A 24,239-nucleotide genomic window follows, 5' to 3' on the forward strand; every position below is an offset into this window, starting at 1 on the left:
GTTTTTTTTTTTTTTCAGCTCTATTGTGATTCAGCTCTAGAAGTGGAAGGCTAGACAGGCATCAGTCCCTGCATTCTAAAGACTTCTCTTTCTCTTTTTTCACTGGCTCTCTTTCCTTAACTGATCATCACAGGCAAGACTCCCTCATCTTAAAAACAAAAATTAAAAAAAAACAAACACCTGCTTAGACTCTGACTCTTTTTTGTGAAATCTACTCACTATACTCCACTGACAAACATTTCTAAAGAGCAGGGACACTCACTCTGCGCTTTCTCAGCACTGTCAGTAACCAGCAATGGCTGAGAGCTGGATTCATGAGTTTAGGCTAAGCTGAGTCACAATCTTAGCACTGTGGCAAACTAGTTGTACGACTCTGGTCAAGATATTCTGTGCCTCGATTTACTCATCTGTAATTTTAGGATGATAATATTAATATTAATAATACCTACCTCAAAGGACCATAGTGAAGATTAAATAGCACAACCGTTAACAGTGTCTGGTACGTTCACAGTAGGTGCTTAATAAATGTTTCTGGCTGGCGTGGCTTCTGCTGCTGCCTGGGCTCTCGTCAAAGTTCCCAGGCCTATCTTCTTTGACTTCCCTGTGTCTGTATGACAGTGTTGTCTGCTTCCTTTGACCTTCATCCTCCCAGCTCATTCTCATTTTTCTTTTTCCTGCCTTTTTAGCTGATCCTTCTCAGATTCCACTACTTCTTAAAAGCTCACATTCCCCACAGGGGCCTCCTCAGCTTGCCCTTCCTGGAGAACTCTTTCCCATCAACGGCTTCCAACACTAGGCAGACAATGATGACCCCACGTTGCATGTCCATCCCAGACCCCTTCCCGAAGTAACAACCATGGTCTGTGGACATCTTCACTTGGATATTCCTCACAAACACCAAAAGCTTAACGTGTCTCAAATTGAGCCTAATTGCTCACGTAGGAAAACTGAGCTCATGTCAGGCTGTCTAGTGCAAATGATTTTGTTTGTTTTTTAAAAGGCCTTGGATTCTATCTCCTAGGTTTAAAAAAAAAAAAAAATGGAATCTGCTCTGTTGCCCAGGCTATAGTGCAGTGGTGCAATCACAGGTCACTGTAGCCTCGACCATGGGGGCTGAAGTGATCTTCCTGCCTCAGTCTCCCAAATAGCTGGGACTACAGGTGTACACCACCATAACCAGCTAACTTTTTAAATTTTTCTGTAGAGACAAGGTCTCACTACGTTGTTCAGGCTGGTCTTGAACTCCTGGGCTCAAGCGCTTCTCCTGCTTCCCAAAGTGTTGGGATTACAGGCGTGAGCCACCACACCTGGACCCTAGTATTTCTGTATGGCTACATCCCACTCATCCTTCAAGATTAAGCTCAGGTGTTTCTTCTTTGGGAAGCCTTCCCCAATTAAGCAACCTGGATTAGCTTTCTCCTCTTCCTATGTACTGCTGGGCACCATGTTATGCCATGTTTATTGCACTTTCTGCATTGTAAATTTTTTTTAACTTAACTGCCTCCTCTACTGGACCGTGAGCTCCATAAAAGCAGGATCTTTCGTCTTTCATCCTAATACATGCAGGGCAAAGAGGACGTGTTTAAGAACGATTTAAAAGTGAACCTGTATTTAGCCCACCCCTTCAAGCTTGATTAACTCCACTGCTGTCTCAGGCATAGTGATGTCAGCCTAGAATTCAGCAACATGAGGGAGAGACAGTTCAATAACATTCCAAAGAATTTACAAAATAGTAAATCTGTTTCTAGATCATTAAGAGTTAACTGTGTGCTGGAGTTCAAGGGAGCCTTGCCAAGTCAATAAATTACTTGCTGTTTACTGAATACCAACTGTTTCCCCATGCTGAATATGTTTACTATTTCCATTGCTTGCATTTCTTACTGAGAGTAATTGGAATTAAACTTTAAACTTTTTTTTTTCGTGAGAAGGAAGAGATTCTTTCGGTAAGATATCATCTTAAACGATGGCTCTTAAATACTTGAAAACACAATTTTTCTCTGTCTTAGAGTCTGGGATTTAAATTAATTCACATGGCAAAGAACAACATAAAAAATCTGGCCTTATATTTTGAGCTCTAACAAAATTTTTCAGTTTACTACTTCTGACCTTCCCATTACAACAATGGTTCTCAAATTTTAAGGTACATGAAAGACACTTGCGTCAAAGAAGGAAAGATGGAATTGGGAATGAGAATATCATGGCTTTTCTGGAAATCTTTCAGTTGTTTACAAGAAAAATTGTTTATGAATAATTTGTGTAGTTAAAATTTAGGCCAGGCGCGGTGGCTCACACCTGTAATCTCAGCACTTTGGGAGGCTGAGGCAGGTGGACCACCTGAGGTCAGGAGTTCAAGACCAGCCTGGCCAACAAGGTGAAACCCCATCTCTACTAAATATACAAAAATTAGCCAGGTGTGGTGGTGGGCACCTGTAATCCCAGCTACTAGGGAGGCTGAGGGAGGAGAATCACTTGAACCTGGAAAGCCAAGATTGCAGTGACCGAGATCATGCCACTGCACTCCAGCCTGGGCAAAAGGGTGAGACTCTGTCTCAAAAAAAAAAAAAAAAAATTAAAATATAAAATATCACCCTGGATGCATATTAAATTTCAGATCCATGGGCTCAACCAGGTAGCTCTAATTAGTCCAGGAATCCTAGATCTCACCTTTCTGGGATTAGAAACAAACAAAATAATAACAAAACACTAAATATTTGACATGGATTTGAGAACCACTGATTATTGATTTTTAAGTGGAAACACTTTTAGGTGATCTTGAAAGTTATCAGTTTAAGAGCAGGTACTTCTTTCATAAACAAATTGACAAAGTAGCAAAAAAATTGCTGAAAAATTATCCATTTAAAACACTACATAAAACACTAAAAGTTTATAGTTTGCCAGAATTCTTAGATTTAACTTAGAAATAGTCCAAATTATATCAGTTTGTTTATTATTTTGTTTGCTTTGATCTGAGTCTCACTCTGTTGCCAGGCTGGAGTGCAGTGGCATGATCTTTGCTCACTGCAACCTCCACCTCCCAGGTTCAAGCGATTCTCCTGCCTCAGCCTCCCGAGTAGCTGGGACTACAGGCACATACCACTCACCCCCAGCTAATTTTTGTATTTTCAGTAGAGACGGGGTTTCACCATGTTGACCAGTATAGTCTCGATCTCTTGACCTCATGATCCGACAGCCTCAGCCTCCCAAAGTGCCGTGATTACAGGCGTGAGCCCATCATGCTTGGCCTATATCACACTTTTTACATCAGATAGTTTCCCTTCTAGAATGCCAATTGAATTAAGGGCCTATTAAATTCTGTAGTTATTAGACAGGGTCTATTCTTTAGACATCACAAATTAACAAGATTGTTCTTTATGCATTGATTTATTTATAAATGTTTACTGAGTACCTACCATGTATCGGGCACACAGGCACTGGGATTTGAGAAGTTCTTCCTGTTTGGAATAGAGTGTTATTTTGAACATAATAGTAATTCAATAAATGTGTGTTGAGTCACTGATTAAATTCAGTATAGAAAATACTATTATATGAGCTATTTTGAAATCTATACAAGAATGCTGTCAGAAAAAGTTACATTGTTAGAATAAGTAAGTATAAGGAAATTCACTTTGTAGTGGTGGCACTTCAGTGATATCAAACATAAAAACATGTTCAGGGATCATAAGGTACAGTTGAACAATATACTGAGTCCTCTTAAAACACAAAAGGCAAAATTAAAGGGACTATAGAACACACACTTAAACTAAAAATGTGCTTTTAAAAATTGACTGGATAATTTCCAACCCAATTTGCTAAGAGAGTGCCAAAGGGTGTTCCATTCTGGAAAATAGTCCATTGTAGTACATTCATTTTATTATTAGAGTAAAATGAAGCACTTGACTTCTAATTCAGGAGAGTAGACCCAAAGAAGTATATGTATTTACCAACCCTTCAAAAATAGTCCCAAAATCCATTAAAATGATCATCTTAAATGATCACTTGGCCTGGCGCGATGGCCCACTCGTGTAATCCCAACACTTTGGGAAGCCCAGGTGGGAGGATCACTTGAGGAGTTTAAGACCAGCCTGGGCAACATAGCAAGACACAGTATCTATAATTAAAAACAAACAAACAAACAAAAAAACCCAGCTGGGCATGGTGGCACGCATCTGTAGTCCCAGTTACTCAGGAGACTGAGGCAGGAGGATCACTTGAGCCTGGGAGTTTGAGGTTGCAGTGAGCTCTGCACTCCAGCCTGGGCAACAAAGAGTAACTCTGTTGTTTAAAAGATAAGAAGAAAGTTTTTTAAAAAAAGATCAAGGCTACTGCTAGGTTATAGGTGCTTTTTTTTTTTTTAAAGAATTAGGCAAAGATATCCCTTCTTTCAGGTAGAATGAGCACACTGCTAGGATTTCAGCCTCTCTTCGTCTACTTGGCTGGCTACCTTCGAGCAGAGTTAAACTGTACATCAATATGCTGCAGCCCTGGAATAACAGAATGACAAAACACAGTAGGTGGGTGGAAAGGGGAAACTAAAAATATGCCAGTTTTTATTTAATGAAGGGAGGGTAGAAATAACCTTTTCTCAGTATAATTAAAATTGTTTTTAAATTGAGATATAATTAACATCCCGTAAAATCACCTTTTAAAATCTATAATTCAGTGGGCTTTGGCATATTTGATATAGTTGTGGCCAGATGTGGTGGCTCACACCTGTAATCCCAGCATTTTGGGAGGCCAAGGCAGGCAGATCACCTGAGGTCGGGAGTTCGAGACCACCTGACCAATATGAAGAAACCATGTCTCTACTAAAAATACAAAATTAGCGGGTCCTGGTGGTGCATGCCTGTAGTCCCAGCTACTCGGGAGGCTGAGACAGGAGAATTGCTTGAATCAGGGAGGCAGAGGTTGCATTGAGCTGAGATCACACCATTGCCCTCCAGCCTGGGCAACAAAAATGAAACTCCATCTCAAAAACAAACAAAAAAGTTGTATAATCATCACCGCTATCTAATTCCAAAACACTTGATCACCCCAAAAAGAAACAGCCCCTGTTATCAGTTATTCCCTATGTTCTCCTCTCCCCTGCTCCTGGAAACCACGAATCTATTTTCTGCCTCTATGGATTTGCCTATTCCAGACATTTCATATAAAGGGAACCATACAGTATTTGGTCTTTTGTACCTGGCTTCTTTCGCTTAGTGTAATGTTTTTGAGGCTCATCCATGTGGTAGATGTGTCAGTACTTCACTCCTTTTTTTGGCTGAGTAATATTCCATTGGCTATGTAGACCAAATTTGTGTATCCAGTGTGGCTATATACATTGGATACACACAATGTTAATGGACATTTGGGTTGTTTCCACTTTGGGGCTATTATGAATAATGCTGCTACAAACATTTGTGTACAAGTGACTTGACCTTTTACAAGAAACTTATATTCTGTAACTTTAAAAATGGTTTTAAAGAAAAGGAAAAAAGGCCAGGCAAGGTGGCTCACGCCTGTAATCCCGGCACTTTGGGAGGCTGAGGTGGGTGGATCATGAGGTCAGGAGTTCGAGACCAGCCTGGTCAGCATGGTAAAACCCCGTCTCTACTAAAAACACAAAAAATTAGCTGGGCATGGTGGTAAGTACCTGTAGTCCCAGCTATTCAGGAGGCTGAGTCAGGAGAATCACTTGAACCAAGGAGACGGAGGTTGCAGTGAGCCAAGATCACACCACTGTACTCCAGCCTAGGCGATAGATCGAGACTCTGTCTCAAAAAAAAAAAAAAAAAGGAAAGAAAACTTGTTATTTTCATAAAAGGCTAAGGGTGTAATTTTGTAATTTCTGGGTTTTTTTTTTAGTTTTATTTTTCCCCTAAGATTTAAATATCCTTTAATTATTTAGTTGTACTGAGCTGAGTTGCCCAAATATTAAATCATTAATAATTTTGTGGTTTATAAATATGTTTTATGCAAAATTGCCTCTTTTAGCATGATATGTGATAGATTTTTAAAAATTTTTTTGAAATGTCTGGAGATACTTGGATTACATTACTGAAGAATCATAGTGATAATTGTGTGTTTTATAGAGCCATAGTAAACAATGCCTTAAAGGCTAACAACTTACTTTCAATCATTAATAAATTATACAAATCATCTAGGCCACTGCAGTTCCATTTAGTGGCAGAACAGTTAAAGAGGTCAATTAAATTTACCTTTTTAAAACTAGGAAGAGTTAACTTCTTACTACTATACAAATAATTTTTAATAAAAATTATGCATACCAGGAAGGTGTGCAGAAATTGATCTGAAAGAAATTTGCCTACTGCACTTTTACTAAGAGAATAAATGAATGTTATAGATTAAAATCAGAAAAATACTTTGAGGAGGAAAAAAATGTCCATGTTATAGTGGTAGGAAGAGATGCTGCCAAAATACAATGTCAGTAAGCCAAATATTATTCTTCAGTGAAGCCCTCACACCTCCTTAACTCCCTCTCCTACCTCCTCTGACTATTGACAAAAGTGTCTAAACTTGTAAATGCAATTCATGACCAATCTACCAGATACCCAGACATTTAAAAATCCAGTAGAAATGCAAAACAGAGCTCTGCCAATGGCAAAGAGTCACCCCCCAGAGAGGGGCTCCAACCAAAGACTGGAAAGAGCTGTCCTGAAGGCCCTCGCAGCAAGAAGTCTGCCGGCAGCTTGGCTCACATCCTTACCCTCGGGCGTTTAAGAAATAGGCACGGAGAAAGGGAATTTATATTACTGAAAAAACATAGTGGGATCAGCATATCTGAAATCACTCTGTTAGGAAGCTTTGGTCTTGAGCCTTAGTCTCCAACTTCCCAGTCCTCAGACCCTGCTCAAAATACAAATTATGTGTCAATAGTAAGTGCTCAACATATCCAGAGTCAAACTGGTATATGGGTCCCAACTTTCAAAACAAAATTATGTTTATAAAAACAGATGAGCCAGCTGGTGCAGTGACTCATACCTGCAGTGACTCAAGCCTGTAATCCCAGCACTTTGGGAGGCTGAGGCAGGTGGATCACAAGGTTAGGAGTTCAAGACCAGCCTGGCCAACATGGTGAAACCCCGTCTCTACCAAAAATACAAAATTAGCTGGGCGTGGTTGTGGGCACCTGTAATCCCAGCTACTTGGGAAGCAGAGGCAGAGAATTGCTTGAACCCGGGAGGCTGAGGTTGCAGTGAGCTGAGATCACGCTACTGCATTCCAGCCTAGGCAGCAGAGCTAGACTCCATCTCAAAACAAACAAACACACAAACAACAAACAAACAAAAAACAGAAAAGCCTGTGGCTAGCTAAGTAATGCAAAAATCAGCAGCTGAGCCTAAGGACTTAACTAAGGGAATATTAATCAATGTTGTAGGCATACAAAAATGTAAATACGACTCCTTTTTTTTTTTCTTTTGACAGAGTCTCTCTCTGTTGCCCAGGCTGGAGTACAGTAGCACAGTCTTGGCTCACTGCAACCTCTACCTTTCAGGTTCAAGAGATTCTTGTGCCTCAGCCTATGGAGTAGCTGGAACTACACGCGTGCACCACCACCACGCCCAGCTAATTTTTGTATTTTTAGTAAAGACGAGGTTTCACCATGTTGGCCAGGCTGGTCTTGCACTCCTGACCTCAAGTGATCTGCCTGCCTTGGCCTCCCAAAGTGCTGGGATTATAGATATGAGCCACCACGCCCAGCCGAAAATACAAGTTCTAAAGGTGATTGAATTGATGATATCACCATTGTTTCAATAATACAAATTTATTGAAAGATGTGTGCTAGGTGCTAGTCACTTGTCACGCTCTAGGTGCTAAAGTTACAATAGTGAATTTTAAAATCTCTGCCTTCTTGGAGTTACCTTCTAGTATGGGAAGACAAACAATGTACAAGTAAACATTAAACAAATATATAATTTCAGGCAATGATAACTCATGTGACAAAAATTAAAGTTGTTAAGAGCACGAAGAATGACAGCGATGGAAGACTCTTAAGGGGCAACATTTGAATTATTTATTTAAGAGTAGGCTTAGGTTTACAAGCTAGTCACTCAGCAATCATTCAACAGACATTGACTGTCTGCTTATTTGGTTTCAGGCACTGTAGTACAGTAAGTCCTGGGCATAAAAAGATTAATCAGCCCTGGCTTCTGCTGTCAGGGCATTTACATCTTAGTAAAGGAAGATAGACACTTCCACAGCAATCTATACTGACATATAACAAGTTTTAGACCAGCGCAGAAGCACAGAGGGACAAAGTGACTTGCCAGTAAGGTCTTTCGGAAGGTGTTCCGAAGAGAGAAACACAGCAGAGGTGGAAGATGAGGGCCACGTGTTTCTTCCTAAAGTATAAACAAACTAGGGGTCAAGGAAGGTGCAAGAAAGTGACTGACCCCCAGGTATCTACCAACCCAGGCCCCACCCAGTTATCCCAAAGCTTAGGGGACTCAGCTTTGCTGTAATCTGTTCTTGGCACAGGCATGATTTTTGTTGTTTTTTTCCGTAACTGAAACTACCCTATCTTTCCCCAGGTCTAGATTCCTTGAGCATTTCTTAGCCTGAGTATGCCTATGTCCTTAGGTCCTCCAGAAGCTGTAGCATGCACACCAGAGTCTTCTCAGCAATTAACACACTTTACAACTCAACCATGATGGACATTAAGGGTTGAAAATATTTTAGTAGAGAAACTTTTCTGATAAATCCAAAATCTCCTGGAGCAAATTATTCTGACCAACATTTAAACAGAAGACTTAAAAACAACATTTATCAGAGTTTGAAGGTTTTATGATGAAATACATTGTCTGGGATTTCCTTCAGAACTGTAGAGCAGGGAAGCATATGGGTGAGGGAACAGCTGAAACAAGATTGTCCAGAACTCAGCATTGGGTTAGGGTATGTGGAGGGTTCATTAGACTCTTCTGTCTACTTTTATACAGTCTAATGTTTTCCATAGTAAAAAACTTTTGATTTTGTGTGTAGTTTTATAAGACAAAGCAGAATCTATAAATTCACGCAAGTGTCCTGAGAAAACCATGTTCATGCAGAAATGTCAAATTCATCGCTATTTCAGTCTGCCCATTAGACTCATCGTTTTTTTCATATGCCAAAAAGAGAGTAGAGTGTCCATACAGACTGATAACTAAATAGGAAATATATATTTAAAAAAATTTTAACATCCAAACTTTTAATATTAATGAGTGACTAAGATGAATGAGTGACTAGCAGTAAAAGTATTCTCAATGCTTTCATCCAAATGGTAAATAACATTTACTGAGTTCCTGTGGGAGCCTGACTTAGTAATTTCTCCTGTTATCTCACTGGTGAGATTAAGAGAATGCATATGTATATACTCATTATAGTCTAAGAATATATGTGTATATATTCTTTTTTTTGTTTTTGAGATGGAGTTTCACTCTTCTTACCCAGGCTGGAGTGCAATGGCACGATCCGCCTCCTGGGTTCAAGTGATTCACCCGCTTCAGCCTCCCGAGTAGCTGGGACTACAGGTGTGCGCCACCATGCCCAGCTAATTTTTGTATTTTTAGTAGAGACGGGATTTCACCATGTTGACCAAGATGGTCTCGATCTCTTGACCTCGTGATCCACCCGCCTCAGCCTCCCAAAGTGCTGGGATTATAGGAGTAAGCCACTGCACCCGGCCTATATGCATATTCTTATTTTAGAGACCCTGTCTCTAAAATATATATATACATACACACAGATCTGTAAGTATATATAAATATGTATATAAAATATGTGTGTGTACATATATGTGTGTGTGTATGTATATATATATATATATATATATATATATATATGTATTTTAGAGACAGGGTCTTGCTCTGTCGCCCAGACTGGAGTGCAGTGGCACCATCACAGTTCACTGTAGCCTCAAACTCCTGGCCTCAGGCAGTCCTCCCATCTCAGCCTCCCAAACGCTGGGATTAAAGGTGTGAGCCAGTTCACCTGGCCTGAGAATATATTATATTGCCATTTTACAGATGAGGAAATTAAGCCTCAGAGAGGTTGAATCTTGTGTTCAAAGTTACGAGCAGAAATAAAGATCGGGGCTCTTTCCTTTACATCAGTACTTGATTAAAACAGAATTCTTAAAAGGAGAAGACACCTAGAAAGTAGGACTTGCCCCTCCAAGAAAATAATGAGTTCCCATCATCCTAACTTCTACTCAATCGGCTTCCTATATCTTGATACTTAGAGGCCAACCTGATACACAAAGTAGGTCCATTTTTTGGGGAAAAGTGAAGAACAATTGAGAAAGCAGGACAAATGGCTTTTTTCATTCCCTGAAAACAAAAAGCACTTTTGAACCTTCAAATGTGTCTTAAACCATTAAAATCTTAAAATGTAAATAGTCTAACTCAAAACTGTTGAAATTACCAAGTGAAATCTCTCTGAAATTAAATGTCATTATTAATTAGATAAGTGTTTCCAAATTATGAAAAATAAAATGTTTTCAAAAATAGATAAAAGAAATCCAAGGAGTTATTTCATTCAGTGCTTTTAAGAGAGTGTTATTGAAGAAATAACCTTAAAATTATGTTTCTTTCCATTTAAAAAAATTACCTAAAAGAAAACTCTTAAGTTTGTGTATTAAGAGGAAAATTACCAATTTGGCTATATTATCTGTGGGTTTATTTATTTATTTATTTGTTGAGGTGGTATTTCACTCTTGCCCAGACTGGAGTGCAGTGGCACAATCTTGACTCACTGTAACCTCTGCCTCCCAGGTTCAAACGATTCTCCTGCGTCAGTCTCCCGAGTAGCTGGGATTACAGGCGCATGCTACCAGACCCAGCTAATTTTTGTATTTTTAGTAAAGAGATGGGGTTTCACCATGTTGGCCAGGCTGGTCACAAACTCCTGACCTCAAGTGCTCTGCCTGCCTCAGCCTCTCAAAGTGCTGGGATCACAAGCATGAGCCACCATGCCTGGCCTCTCTGTGGATTTTTTTGAACCAATACATAGCTATATTATATTCTTGTCTTGAATATAATCAAGATTAATACTTTCATTTAAATGTCCCAGAAATTTTTATTTACATATAGGCAACCATTCAAAATAGAAATGGAATGCTGAGTGAGGCAGAGGGGTACAGTATATGAGAAGATCACGAAATTTTAAGTTAGAAGAAAAGGCTGTAAACCTGGCTTTGGTCCTTAAGACCTTGTTAGAGATGAGGAAGTTATTTTGTGAAGGGCAACATTGGAGGAGGCAGAATAAACAGAGGAGGAGAAAAGGACCTTAATAAAATTCAAAGTAAAATTGGTAGGTTTCGGGTAAAATTTCATAACTAGATGTAAAAATCACAAGTGGGAACATGTCAGAGTCATTCAAAAAGTAGATACATTTGTGGAAGAGTGTGTGTGTGTGTGTGTGTGTGTGTGCATATGTGTATGTTTAACCTGCCTGGCATGTTGAACTGGTTATGATTTTTGAAATTTTAAATTAAGATCTTCTGCATCTCCTGGGAATTTGTAGTGCTTAGAGATTGATAAATGGTGTCTTAGATAAAGAGAAGGAGCAAATGTTAGGGCCACAATTGTACACAGCTGCTGTGAATGAGGGATTTGATTGGTTGACTGCAAATACAGCACATTAATTTTCCTAAACACAATCTGCAAAATGGTTATGTGTCACAAAACCAGTGCCTGGTTTTGCTGAATACTTGGATAACAAAGAAAAATTTTTGCTGCGATTTAAAATTTTTCCCTTAAGAAGTAGCATAACACTATTATAAAATATCTGAGGTCTGTCCAGGAAGACTAGTTTAAATATAGTTGGAGTAAAATGGAAATCAATTCAGTTATGGTAAACGTCTATATCTAGACTTGTACTCTCTTCTTAATATAATAAACATAGTATGCAATTATGAACCTGGGAACAAAGTCCCCTTCATTGAAAGAAAAGTAAATATGTCTTCAAATCTCAAATGAGATAAACAAGTAAGACTTAATTGCAAAAAAAAAAAAAGTCCCATGGGCCCAAACATCAATATTTGGAAGGAGTCCTTGTGGTTTGAAAAAATTGAAACAGGCACAGTCTTTTGTCTCTAGAAACTCCGTATGGATCGAACTGTCTATGGGTGAAGTTGCAGTGTGGAGATCATATGCTGTTTATCATTTTATTCCCGGTACTTAGCAGAGGGCCTGGCACAAAATAAGCACTCAATAAAATGTGGAAAGAAAGAATTCTACAACTATAGTTTATACAGTGTTTTTCCAACTTTAAAAGATATGGCCCATAGTAAAAATCACATTTTATACCAACTCCTGGTACATACAAATACACACACACATAACACAAAGTTATGAAGCAGCATTTTCTTTAATACAGTAGGTGTGTTTTGATTATTTCTGTCCTTTTTGCTTGACTAAAAAATATTGATTATCACCAAATAAATTTATTTAATAACATACTAACAGATCGAGACTTGCAATTTGAAAAACAGACATATTATTTCAGTTTACATTACTTAACCTCTTACATTTATAGGCTTCATTACCCATAGGTCTCCTTAAAAAGAAAATCACAAAATTTTTGATCCAGAGGGAATTTAGAAAATATTCAGCTCAGCTCTAAAATTTTGCACTACTTATGAGTTCACTGCGGTGGGTTTCCCCTTAGTCACTCTTATTGAATTATGGGAATTTTTCCCACCAAAAACAAATCGCCACCTGTCTCACATCATATACAAAATTTAACTCAACATCAATTGAAAACCTAAAGGTAAGAACTAAACCTATAAAATTCTTAAAATAAATCTTAGGAGTAAATTTCATGACTTTGGGTTACTCACTGATATGATACCAAAAGAAAAAACAGGTAAACTGGATGTCATCAAAATTAAAAACTTAAATGACAGCATCAAGAAAGTAAAACGATCTGAGCATGGTGGCATCTGTCTATAATCCCAGCTATTCAGGAGGCTGAGGCAGGAAGGTCACTTGAGCCCTAAAGTTCAAGACCAGCCCAGGCAACATAGTGAGATCCTAGCTTAAATAAATATAAATAATTTTTTTAATGTAAAAAGACAACTTATAGCCTGGGAGAAAATATTGGCAAATCATGTATCTGATAAGAGACTTGTATATAGAATATATAAATAAGTAACTATTACAAAGCAATAATAGAAAGAAAAATAATCCAATTTAAAAAACAGGCAAAGGATTTAAGTAGACTTTTCTTCAAAAAAGATAAATGGCCTATGAACACATGAAAAGACGCTCAACATGATAGTCACTAGGGCAATCCAAATCAAAACCATGAGATACCAGCCCAGGCAACATAGTGAGACCCCGTCTCTTCAAAAGAACACAAAAATTAGCTGGGTGTGGTGGCATGCACCTGTAGTCCCAGCCACTTTGGAGGCTGAAATGGGAGGATTGCTTTAGCCCAGGAATTTGAATCTGCAGTGAACTATGACTGCACCACGCACTCCAGCCTGAGTGACAAAGCAAGACCCTGTCTCAAAACAAAACCCCATGGAATATCATTTCATACCCTTTCAGTTGGCTAAAATAAAAAAAGACTATAACAAGTATTGACAAGGATGTGGAAAAACTGGAACCCTGACACATTGCTAGTGGGATTGTAAAATGGTGTGACCACTTTGGAAAACAGACTGACAGTTCCTCAAAAACACTGAGTTACCTTATGATCCTGCAATTCTGCCCCTAGGTATATACTCAAGAGAGATGAAAATATATGTCCACAAGTAACCTTGCACATGAATGCTCACAGCAGCATTATCATAATAGCCCATAAAAGCAGAAACAACGTAAATATTCATCAATTCATGGATGAATAAACATAATGTGGTATATCCATATAATGGAATATTGACCATAAAAAGGAATGAAATACTAGTACAAGCTATAACATGGATGAGCCTCACAAATATTATGCTAAGTGAAAGAAGAAAGTCACAAACGACTTCATATTCTACAATTCCATTTATATGAATTGTCCAGAATAGGTAAATCTACAGAGAGAGAAAATCTCTATCTCTACCTAAGATTGGTGGAATGACTGTTAATGGAGAGGAGGTTCCTTTTTGGAGGGATAAAAATATTCTAACGTTAGATTTGGTGATGATGGCACAACTCTGTCAATAAACTAAAACTCATTGAATTGTACATTTTATTTATATTTATTTATTTATTTTTGAGATGGAGTCTTGCTCTATTACCCAGGCTGGAGTGCAGTGACGCAATCTCGGTTCATTGTAACCTCCACCTCCCAGGTTCAAGTAATTCTACTGCCTCAGCCTCCTGAGTAGCTGGGATTACAGGCGTGTGCCACTACGCCTGGCTAATTTTTGTATTTCTTAGTAGAGAAAATCAAAAAGAAAAAGTAAAAAGTAGTTTCACCATGTTGGCCAGGCTGGTCTCAAACTCCTAGCCTCAAGTGATCCACCTGCCTCGGCCTCCCAAAATGCTGGGATTACAGGTGTGAGCCGCCATACCTGGCCTGAATTGTACATTTTACTTGAATGGTATTTAAATTTTACATTATATTAATTATTCCTCAATAAAGCTGCAATTTTAAAAAGCAGGCTGGGCACAGTGGCTCATGCCTGTAATCCCAGCACTTTGGCAAGCTGAGGCAGGAGGATCACTTGAACCCAGGAGTTTCAGACTAGTCTGGGCAACATATCAAGACCCCGTCTCTACTAAAAATAAATATAAAAATTGTCCAGGCGTGGTGGTGTGCACCTGTAGTCCCAGTTACTTGGGAGCCTGGGGTGGAAGGATCCCTTGAGCCCGGGAAGTCGAGGCTGAAGTGAGCCGTGATTGCGCCACAGCATTCCAGCCTGGGCTACACAGCAACACCTGTCTCATAAAAGGAAGAAAGAAAGAAAAGAAAAAGAAAAAGAAAGGAAGAAAGAAAACAAACCAGATTGGAACTCTGGAATGAACAAGAAGTAGGACGCACACAGCACTTCCGCCTGAGTGTAGACCGTGGATCCACGTCAACCTACCTAAATCACAGGCCAAGATATGGCCTTTCAGTGGTCACATGGTCTTCTTTGAGATCCCTGTAAGATCTGTGGCTCTTAGCGTCTAATCTTAGGGGTTGGGAGAAAGAAATGAATATATTGATTTAAGCTCTGAATCTTTTCCCTTGTGATACCCATCCTCACAAAACGTTGCTTCAACCACAAAGACCTTCTGTACCAGAGGGGCGATAACCACAAAGAAGCTAGGAAGGACTGGGCAGCACCCCAGCACATAGTCCATAAGCTTCCTGAAGTCGGGGGCTTCAAGCATCGCTGCCTTCCCAAAGAGGGTCGGTCCCAGAACAGGATGCTCCGGAAATAAGACTGGAAAAAGGGAAAGAGGGGCTTCAAGTCCAGGAGACCAGCGGCTTTCGGAACGCGCACCTGCCAACCCGCTTTGGACAGGTTATGATGGAGAACGTGGCAGGAAAAGAAACGGTTACTATCTATCCAACACATAAAAAACTTTCTCATGTACCACGTCCCCACTCCGTCCGCACCCATGTGTCTGAGTCCCTCGGTGTCAGAAACACTGGTAAGAAACTTACGAAATTCTGTTAATGAGTTTAAGAAATGCTTTTAATGATTAAAACTCAATGACTGTGAATAATCACGTAACTTACAAATGCAGGGAACTCTGAAAGTGTGAAGCACCACCGGGTCAGAAGAGAAAACCGAGGGACCCGAAAATATGCTTTAAATTTTTCTTAAAATGTTACTAGAAAGAACATCTTGGGAAGACAGGCTGGCCGGCGGCCGCGAAGGGCAAGCCACTCTGGCCGAGAGGGAGCCCCACACCTCGGCTCTCCCCAGACCGGCCCTGGCCCGGGGCATGCCCCTAAGCTTCGGGTCCCTCCTCGGAAATGGGTCCCTTTCTGGGCCGCTTCCCAGCGGTGGTGGCGAGGAGCAAACACCAGGTAGCTAGCGCGGGGCACAGAGTGGACGCCGGAAAGTCGGTGGCTCCCGCCACGGGCCCTACTGTGCGCGGGTGGCGGCCGAGCCCGGGCGGCTCCCTCCCCGCCGCGCGCCGCAGCCGCCGCCCCCGCCCCCGCCCCCGCCCGGAGCCCGCCCCCAGCTCCCGGCCCCGGCTCGGCCCGGCCCGGCCGCGGGCAGGCGGGGCCCACCGCACTCGGAGCCCGAGCCCGAGCCGCAGCTGCCGCCTGGGGCGCTCGGATCGGCCGCGCAGACACCGGAGAGGGGCGCCACGCCGCCGCGGCCGCAGGTCAGAGTCCTGGTGCCCGCGACGCTCGGGACCGGCTGCTGGCGGGACTGGGGACACTCAGGGAGGGGGCGCGCGGAGGGCCGGGGCCGAGTCAGAGGGAATGGAACTGACTGGGTCCCCGACGGATGAGGGCTGGGGAGAAGGGGACTCGGCTGAGGGGTCCGAGGCTGAGGCGGAGTCTTGGTCCAGGAGGACCCGGACTGACGGGTCGCGGGTCGCCGGGTGAAGGGGTCCCGGGCTGAGAGGGTCGCGTTCACTGGCGCGCGCACCGGGGGCGGAGGGCGCGGGCAGCGCGCGAGGAGCGGAGACAGGGAGCCGCGGTAGGTGCCGACTCGAGTGGGCTCGAGCCGGTGAGTCTCGGCTTCCAGGACAGTCCCCCTCGGGAGAGCGCCAGGTGGGCGCGGAGCCGGGGACACAGGGTCCTCCGCGTCCCGGGCGGAGGTGCGCAGGCGTCGGGAGCAGCTCGGGTGAACTTTGGGGCTGAGTGTCCGGACTCAGAGAAGCGCAGATCTGCGAGCGTCCGTACCGAGGCCGCGCGGCGCCCCTGCTGACGGGGAGATCCCATTCGCTCTCCAGAGCCCAGGGGCCACCGCCGCTTGGAGACCGCCGGGCCGTTCAGCAAGGGCCGCGCTTGGGGCTGGCCAGCCTTGGTGCGCTGACGCGTGGTGCTGGCTCTGCGCCCGGCAGTGGGGCTGGGGACCGGGACTGGGTTCCTCCGTGCAGCCGCGGATGGAGCGCGCAGCCCCTACCCCAAGCCGCACTCGCGGGGTTAGAAAGGCGAAGTCCCTGCATTGTGGGCTCCTGCACATGCCAGGCGCTGACCACTGCTCTTGGGACACTAAGGGAAGTAGAGGCAGCAGAGGGTAACAGAAATCTCAGGTCCCTCGGTGTTGGTGGACGATGGGTGTGTAGTCGTGGTACTTCACGCCTTCGTGTTTGGGGCGGAGCCTAAGGTAAGGAGTCAGAAACGGGGAGTAACCAAGCTGCAGCTTTTATATAAGGTCAGTGGTAGGTAAGGAAGGGGCCTTTACCTCTGCTGGTGACCAGACGGCTGCATTTCTGAATTCTCCTTAATTCCCATTACTTAGGTGAGTCGGCTCACTGTCACTGCATTTTGTTGGCATGTGTTAGTGATAAATCCGAAATTTGCAAAATTATTATATTCTTTTATCATTACTACAGTATTTTGCAGTGCTCTTGTTTTCTCAGAATAATCCAATTCACTTGGGCCTTAGGCTAACGGTTGTAAAAGTAGTGTCATTATTATAAAAGAAATCAAGTTAAAAATAGTCGTCTGTCATGAAGAAACTAAAGTTTTTCTTCTTTTCCTTGCAAGATTAAGGACAAAATGTAAAATTTATTTGTGTGAATTATCATTTGGATATAAAACCAGACAAAATGACAAACTGAGTTGTATGATAACCTATTCCTGGAAAAACGCTGATTTTGAAGTACATTATTTTAACCCCAACTGTTTCCATCATTCATGAGACAAATTGTTAACTGGAGTTATTAAGAGAACAATGAGTAACTTACTCTTCAAAAGGACCTGGGCAAATCTTCGACAGGTTTCAGGTGTTTTATGCAGCCTTTCTGTCTGTAACTAAGTGATAGATTGCTGACTGAGAACAGAACCAACTGATGGTGCTAGATGATTTAGAAAGCCTTTCTGGTATAGGGACTGGCATAGACATTCTTTGTGGCTTTTCTCTTAAATATCTTTCACTGTTAGGGAAGTTTGACAGAAAACACTCATAGATGCTACCAGTTAGCATTTGGAATAATATATCACAGCATGCTGTTCAAGTTTTAAAGTAATTTTTGTGTAGTATATTTTCAGTCAGATTCACTTTAGAATCAAATTCAGTACCATAATATTCACTTTAATATACGAAATTTTAAAGCTAATGTCTCATTAGCCAAAAAGTGAAGTGTGTTACAAAACTATCCATTTTTGTCTTCTTGTGTACTTCACATAATTTTTCTTCCTGATTAAATTATATGATATTTGATAGTTAACTTGCTGATAATTATGTCATAAATTAAAAGATCTTTGAATCAACTGGTGGCCATCTCAATCTTTTAAAACTCACTTGAAGAAAAAAACCACTAATGATGCTTTTTTTAAAAAATCAAAAACTTTTTCATATTTACAAGTTTGTTTCTAGTTCTTAAACAATCACTGCTGTAAAACCATGGCATCAGTGAGGAATGAAGTTTTGTAGAATCCCAGGCTGAAGACTTTTAGACGTTGTTTTCTGGTTCCTTTACGTTAAAAAGAATATGATCTCTTTTTAAAATTAAAACTGAAATGCCCACCAGCATCATATTCTTTATTGAACTTAAGTGCTTTGAAAATATTTTTGCGATTGCTATTTCTAGTGATAAAATATAATATTTTCTTTGAAGGGACTAGTTTCCTCAATGCTCATTTTTTTGTATGTTTCAGAACTACTTTTAAAAAAAATTCTAGATTATGCATTAAAAATTGCAATATTTCTAAATTCCTATGATATTTAAAATGTATATAGGGAAAAAAGTGTGACATGAGGAATATGAATTAGAAATGGATTACTAATGGTCATAGCGAATTGTTTTTAATCAGTGTTATATAAATATAAACAAATGCTTATTTTCTCTCTTCTGTAATTGACAATAAGGATGTTTGCCACTAACCTTAATTATCAAGATAATTATGTTTGTGAAAGCTGTGTAAAAGGCACTACTGTGGAACCTATACAAGTATTAATACATTTCATTTAGTTTTCAGATTATGAAATGGTTATAGATAAGAGGCTTTCATGAAGTAGGAAAATATGTTAAATGATATTTTCTGAATGTTTTACACATTCTGGCCCGCACTTTTGCTCCTTTCCTGGCCTCTATATATTCCCAATGCGTAGGAAAGAGTTGATCATTCTAATTGTGGGTATCTTTCTGCTGGATTCATTGTCATTTGGACTTGGAAGTACAATGTGTCATTAGGTGTGGCAAATGAACTGGAAGAAGTTTTTGGTCTCATAGGATTTCACTAAATAAATATTAGCTGTAGAGGATTTTTAAAAACTCACTAATAGAGAAAACTTGGTTAAGTCACTAGTCTGTAAGCGTAAACATATGTGCCCCCACAACTGAATTTCTCACTTGCTTTTCTTATTTTTCCTAGTAGACCTCCGTGTTCACTATTGCTTACTCTCTCTCAGCATCCAAAAGGAACAAAAAGCGCAGTGATTTTAATTGTGTACAAAGTTTCTGTGAAACTGATCTAATTTGACTCCACAAAAGAATAGTAAGAGTTGTGAACAACCATCTTGCAAGTGTAGATATTCCCAGCATATCAACTTCAATTAGTTTCATAGCATTCTATATCAAAAATTGAGATTTAAGATATTTGAAATCTTCCTGGAAGTTCTTATTTACTGTTTGCGTTTTCTCACAATACAGAGGTAGATTAGGGGAGTTATACAGTATATGTTTTAAAGCTTTTATTTAGCTAAAATGTCATATTTTAAATTTTATTTAACACATTTACAGTAGGTACTTGGAAGGAAATCTATTCAAGTACAATAGGCCATGTTTTGAAGAAAACTTTTGCAGATGTTTAGATAATATATATCACCAATAATAGTGTATGTTTAAATTATTTTATAAAAACAGATTTACATATTTTTAATATTTCTCTTCAACAATAAGTACACATCAATATTTTAATACTGAGAGTTTAATTTAGAGTAGGACTGTTTACATTTTCAACTGTTTCAATTATTATAGCTTGGGCAAGTCCCATATCCTTTCTAACTCTCAATTTCGTCATCTTTGAAATGGGGAAAGTGCTGCAGTTGTTATTGCTTGCTTTTTTGGTATGATTTTAAGGCTTTATGAATAAACCCATGTGTCTTAAATGATATGACCGTGACCCGGAATTTAATTGAGCTGATATTCTAAAGAGAATCTTCATGGATATCTATGTCATAGCTAATTCTTTTACTAATGTTAATAGTTCACCCTAGTTCAAACCTCAATAACTTTGAGATTATTGTTAAGATTGAAGATAACACTTCTCATGTGGTGATCAATTTATAAACTGTTTCCGGGAATATTTTATTATCATTCAATTTAAAATTGTATTTTCCATTCCTTGATGACTTTGAATAAAAATGGCATAGTAATTATTTTTATTACAGCTTTGTGAGTCCTGTATAGACCCTCTTATGTTAATATTGCACATCCGATGCATCTGGAAGACACAGATTGTGTGCTTTTATTTGATGAAGCTCTAGTCTTTTTTTGTATTTTTATGGCACACCTTGTGAATTCTTAACGTATATTTCCCAGGAGCAAGTTTGTTTTAGGTTGAGGCCTAGGATCCGTCAAATCAGAAGACAGTTTAATGTCAGAACCTAAAAGACTAAATCGTGCTTGTGCTTGTCATTAAAAGTGGGTCTTTTTCAACAAGAACTCACCAAAAAATAGTGTTTTGGTGGCTTGAAAAGTTCAGATGCTTCCTAATAGCTCACCTGTTTACTAGTAGAGAGTAAGTGGAAAAACATATAATTGTGCACCATCCAAATAATATATTTTAAATTCTTCATGTGAATTGTTGATTCATATTATTGTGAAGTGTTCCTGCTTAAGAAAGTAAGGGACTTGGACTGCATATGTCAAAGAGACCACCTCTGGCGCAGTGTCTGAGTGACGGGAAGAGACCGGTGACAGCACACGGAGTGATGGGGTGCAGAGGCTTGTGTGCGTCGGACCGGGGGCTGAGGATTGCTGGGGAGGACTTCTCCCACCCTCCCCGGCCTCAAACTGCACAGTGGCCTGGCAAACCACTCTGTCTGCTGCAGTGTGGAGCTCCAAAGTCCAAGTAGGGACTCACTACAAGGATGCGGAGGCAAAGGCAAAGAAAGGCTCAAGCTGGTGCGGGTATTAGGGCTGACTGTCTCCGTCGGGGTATGGGGAGCCACGTTACCTTCCACTGCCTTAATCCTACAGTCTGGGCTTTTTCAGAGGCATTACTGTACCTTCAACTGTTCCAGTAGCCAGGTCGTTCTCAACTTGAAAATCTTTTGTGAGCCAGTGCCACGAATTTTTTTCCTACTGCGATTTTTTAAATATAAAGGAATCAATTGGAATCGAATCCATTAAGTGGAGATTTTAAACCTTCCAGTCGGGATTTAAACTAGGTCGAGTAAGTTCAGTTCAGTTGGATTCAATATCTGTTTAGGAAACATTTTTATTCCACTTCATTGATTTTAGAAAATAAATTTATTGCATGGTTTTAACTATGTCACTATTAAAAAAAATCACTTTAATTTGTGGACTCATCCGGGAGAATTATAATGTGTGGGTAAGAAGTATTGAGACAAATCATCTGACCTTCTGAGAAGAGTTCAGATTAGCATAAATGTGGGGGTGAGAAATCCTTCACAGTTTGCCAAAGAGAGAGAAGGTATATATGAGGGAGGTAGAGAAAAAGGGAAATACCCTGAGCAGGAGTGTAACAGATCTGTGTGTGCTCAACTCCCACAATCAACAGGTTGCATGATTACTGTGTATACTCTTAAAATGTAAGGTTGGTTTCTAAGAATTTACCCTGTTTCTTGGTGACATCATAGGACATCTCAGTTTGCTACTTAGCACTGTTATTCTCTCTGGCTCTATGCTAAAGGAGATAATCTGGGAAAGGGAATGGAAAGAGGTTACTTTCTCATCCTGCATGTTTAAGGAATAAGTTTTCCTTTATAGCGTGGGCAGTGGGGAGATGTAACTGTCAAACTATTCAAGTGCAATGATGAAGTTCTGGAAGGAACTTCCTAACCTTGACCACACCCCTCTGGCTGTCATTCACTTCTTAAAATGTCTTTGTCATTTGAAAGTTTGGAGTCTACTTTTAAAATGCCAAAGTTCCTAGCAGGATTAGTTCACTAAACCACTATCAGCAAAACTTTGAAAGGCTAGTGCCTTGTTTCCTTATTACCTGAAAACAAGGCCTTTAAGGAGTAGAAAACAGATTTGGAATTTGAAAGAGGGGGTTAGGAGAGGGAAAAATAAAATTAATGCATGCCTCAGTTCCCTCATAAGCCAGACACTGTGAAACAAAATAGGAAAATAACCATTTGGAGTGGCAGTGATAGGAAACGATATATTTACCCATCGTTTTTTTCTCTTAGTCAAGACAAGTCTCAGATCTTCCTTGAACCAGTTTTTGACCTGAAGCAGTTGTTCTGAAACATCAATTAACCTAAGAAATGTTATCACAGTTCAAGTTGGGAGCTAGTAGTATCTTAATGTAATTGAACATCTGAATATTTCCACTTCATTATACCTTGCATTTCCTCTGTGATGTAGACACATAAACAGATTATGTGGTCTCTTCATGAGTCAACTCTTCTAGGCTTTAAAAGTGGCTTCCTAATAGATTGAAATGAGAGGAACTTTTCAATCACTTCAGAAAATAACGTGCCAAAGTAATATAAATAATGCTTAATTCTTTGGTGGATCCACAGATCATAAAATGTCATACATGCTTAATTTTATTTTTGCTGAAAATAGTATGGCGAGCTAGTTCATCTCTGTTAGAAACAAACAGAAACCTAGTAGTCACCGCAAAAGCAAGGTCATAATTCTGTGCATCAGCTCATAGGTGGTACTTAGCAGTTAGGTATGGGCTACCCTCGTGCCTCGTGACTAATCACACTGCTTACTTGTCATGCATTTTTTACAAAGTCTTGCTAAAGTCTATGAATCTAAAACAGAGAATCCCAAAGTCTTCCTTACTGTTACTCTTTTTTGTCAGTTGATAATTACCTGTGTAAGCAAACTTTTGACTGCATCTAGAAAAGCACCTATATAAATTCTTTCTTCTGTTTTATATGGTGGATAAAGTCTATAAAGTAGAACAAACCTAAGAATAATGTCAATATAAATGAAGTAGAGACTTCAAAAGTCATTTACATTTGTCAGTGTAATGTAGAAGAGTGAGGAAAATACCGAGGCATTTGGCAATGTAGGATTACTACATGTTTTCCTAAAGAATTTGGAACTGATTAGAAGCATCCTGATTTTGTTTAAAAGCAATATAATGTATTTTTAAACTTTGTTTTCAAGGAGGTTAAAAAAATTTTTTTTTTGAGTTGGAGTTTTACTCTTGTTGCCCAGGCTGGAGTGCAATGGTGCCATCTTGGCTCACTGCAGCGTCCGCCCCCTAGGTTCAGGCGATTCTCCTGCCTTAGCCTCTCGAGTAGCTGGGATTACAGGCGCCCACTACCATGGCCAGCTAATTTTTGTATTTTTATTAGAGATAGGGATTCACCATGTTGGCCAGGCTGGTCTTGAGCTCCTGACCTCAGGTGATCCACCTGCCTCGGCCTCCCAAAGTGCTGGGATTACAGACATGAGCCACTGTGCCCGGCCAAGAAGGCTCAAATTTGGTGACTTTTAGGATGAGAGCAGTTTGATGTCTGCAGAAATCTAGCTATCAGTTTCTTGAATGCCAGTACTGACTGGATTTGCTTCATCTTGCTATCTCTAGCATATAGCACAATGCTTAGTAGGCACTCAGATATTTTAAAATGAAGAAAGAGCCAGTCATGGTGGTGCATGCCTGTAATCCCAGCACTTTGGGAGGCCAAGGCAGGCGGATCACTTGAGGCCAGGAGTTTGAGACCAGCCTGACCAACATGGCAGAACCCTGTCTCTACTAAAATTAGCCAGACATGGTGGCACATGCTTGCAATCCCAGCTACTCGGGTGGCTGAGACAGGAGAATTGCTTGAACCCGGGAGGCAGAGGTTGCAGTGAGCCAAGAAGAGCATGCCACCACACTCCATTCTAGGTGACAGAGCAAGACTGTCTAAAAAAAAAAAAAAACCCAAAAAGAGAAAAAAAAATTAGTCTAAGGCAGTGGTTCTCAAAATGTGGTCCTGGCATCATCAGTATCCTCTGGCAGCTTGTTAGAAATGCAGTTTCTTGGACTACATGTCCAGTCCCAGACCT

General features: G+C 40.4%; 1 protein-coding gene across 3 annotated transcripts in view; it reads left to right on the forward strand.

Moving 5' to 3' along the window:
- The first annotated feature begins 16,043 nt into the window (after nt 1-16,043).
- Nucleotides 16,044-24,239, forward strand: part of PPARG (peroxisome proliferator activated receptor gamma) — a 142,013-nt gene continuing 133,817 nt past the window's right edge. Inside the window, exon 1 of one of the 3 annotated variants that reach the window (XM_032262262.1) lies at nt 16,044-16,241. The gene's annotated coding sequence lies outside the window, so the exon portion shown is untranslated. Of the gene's footprint in view, nt 16,242-16,969; nt 17,330-24,239 lie in introns of those variants that run through there. The other 2 variants (XM_032262264.1, XM_032262261.1) reach the window with 2 other exon arrangements.

Source organism: Sapajus apella, unplaced genomic scaffold (genome assembly GCF_009761245.1).
Source record: "Sapajus apella isolate SASKATOON/1434 unplaced genomic scaffold, GSC_monkey_1.0 scaffold128, whole genome shotgun sequence".
Taxonomy (NCBI): domain Eukaryota; kingdom Metazoa; phylum Chordata; class Mammalia; order Primates; family Cebidae; genus Sapajus; species Sapajus apella.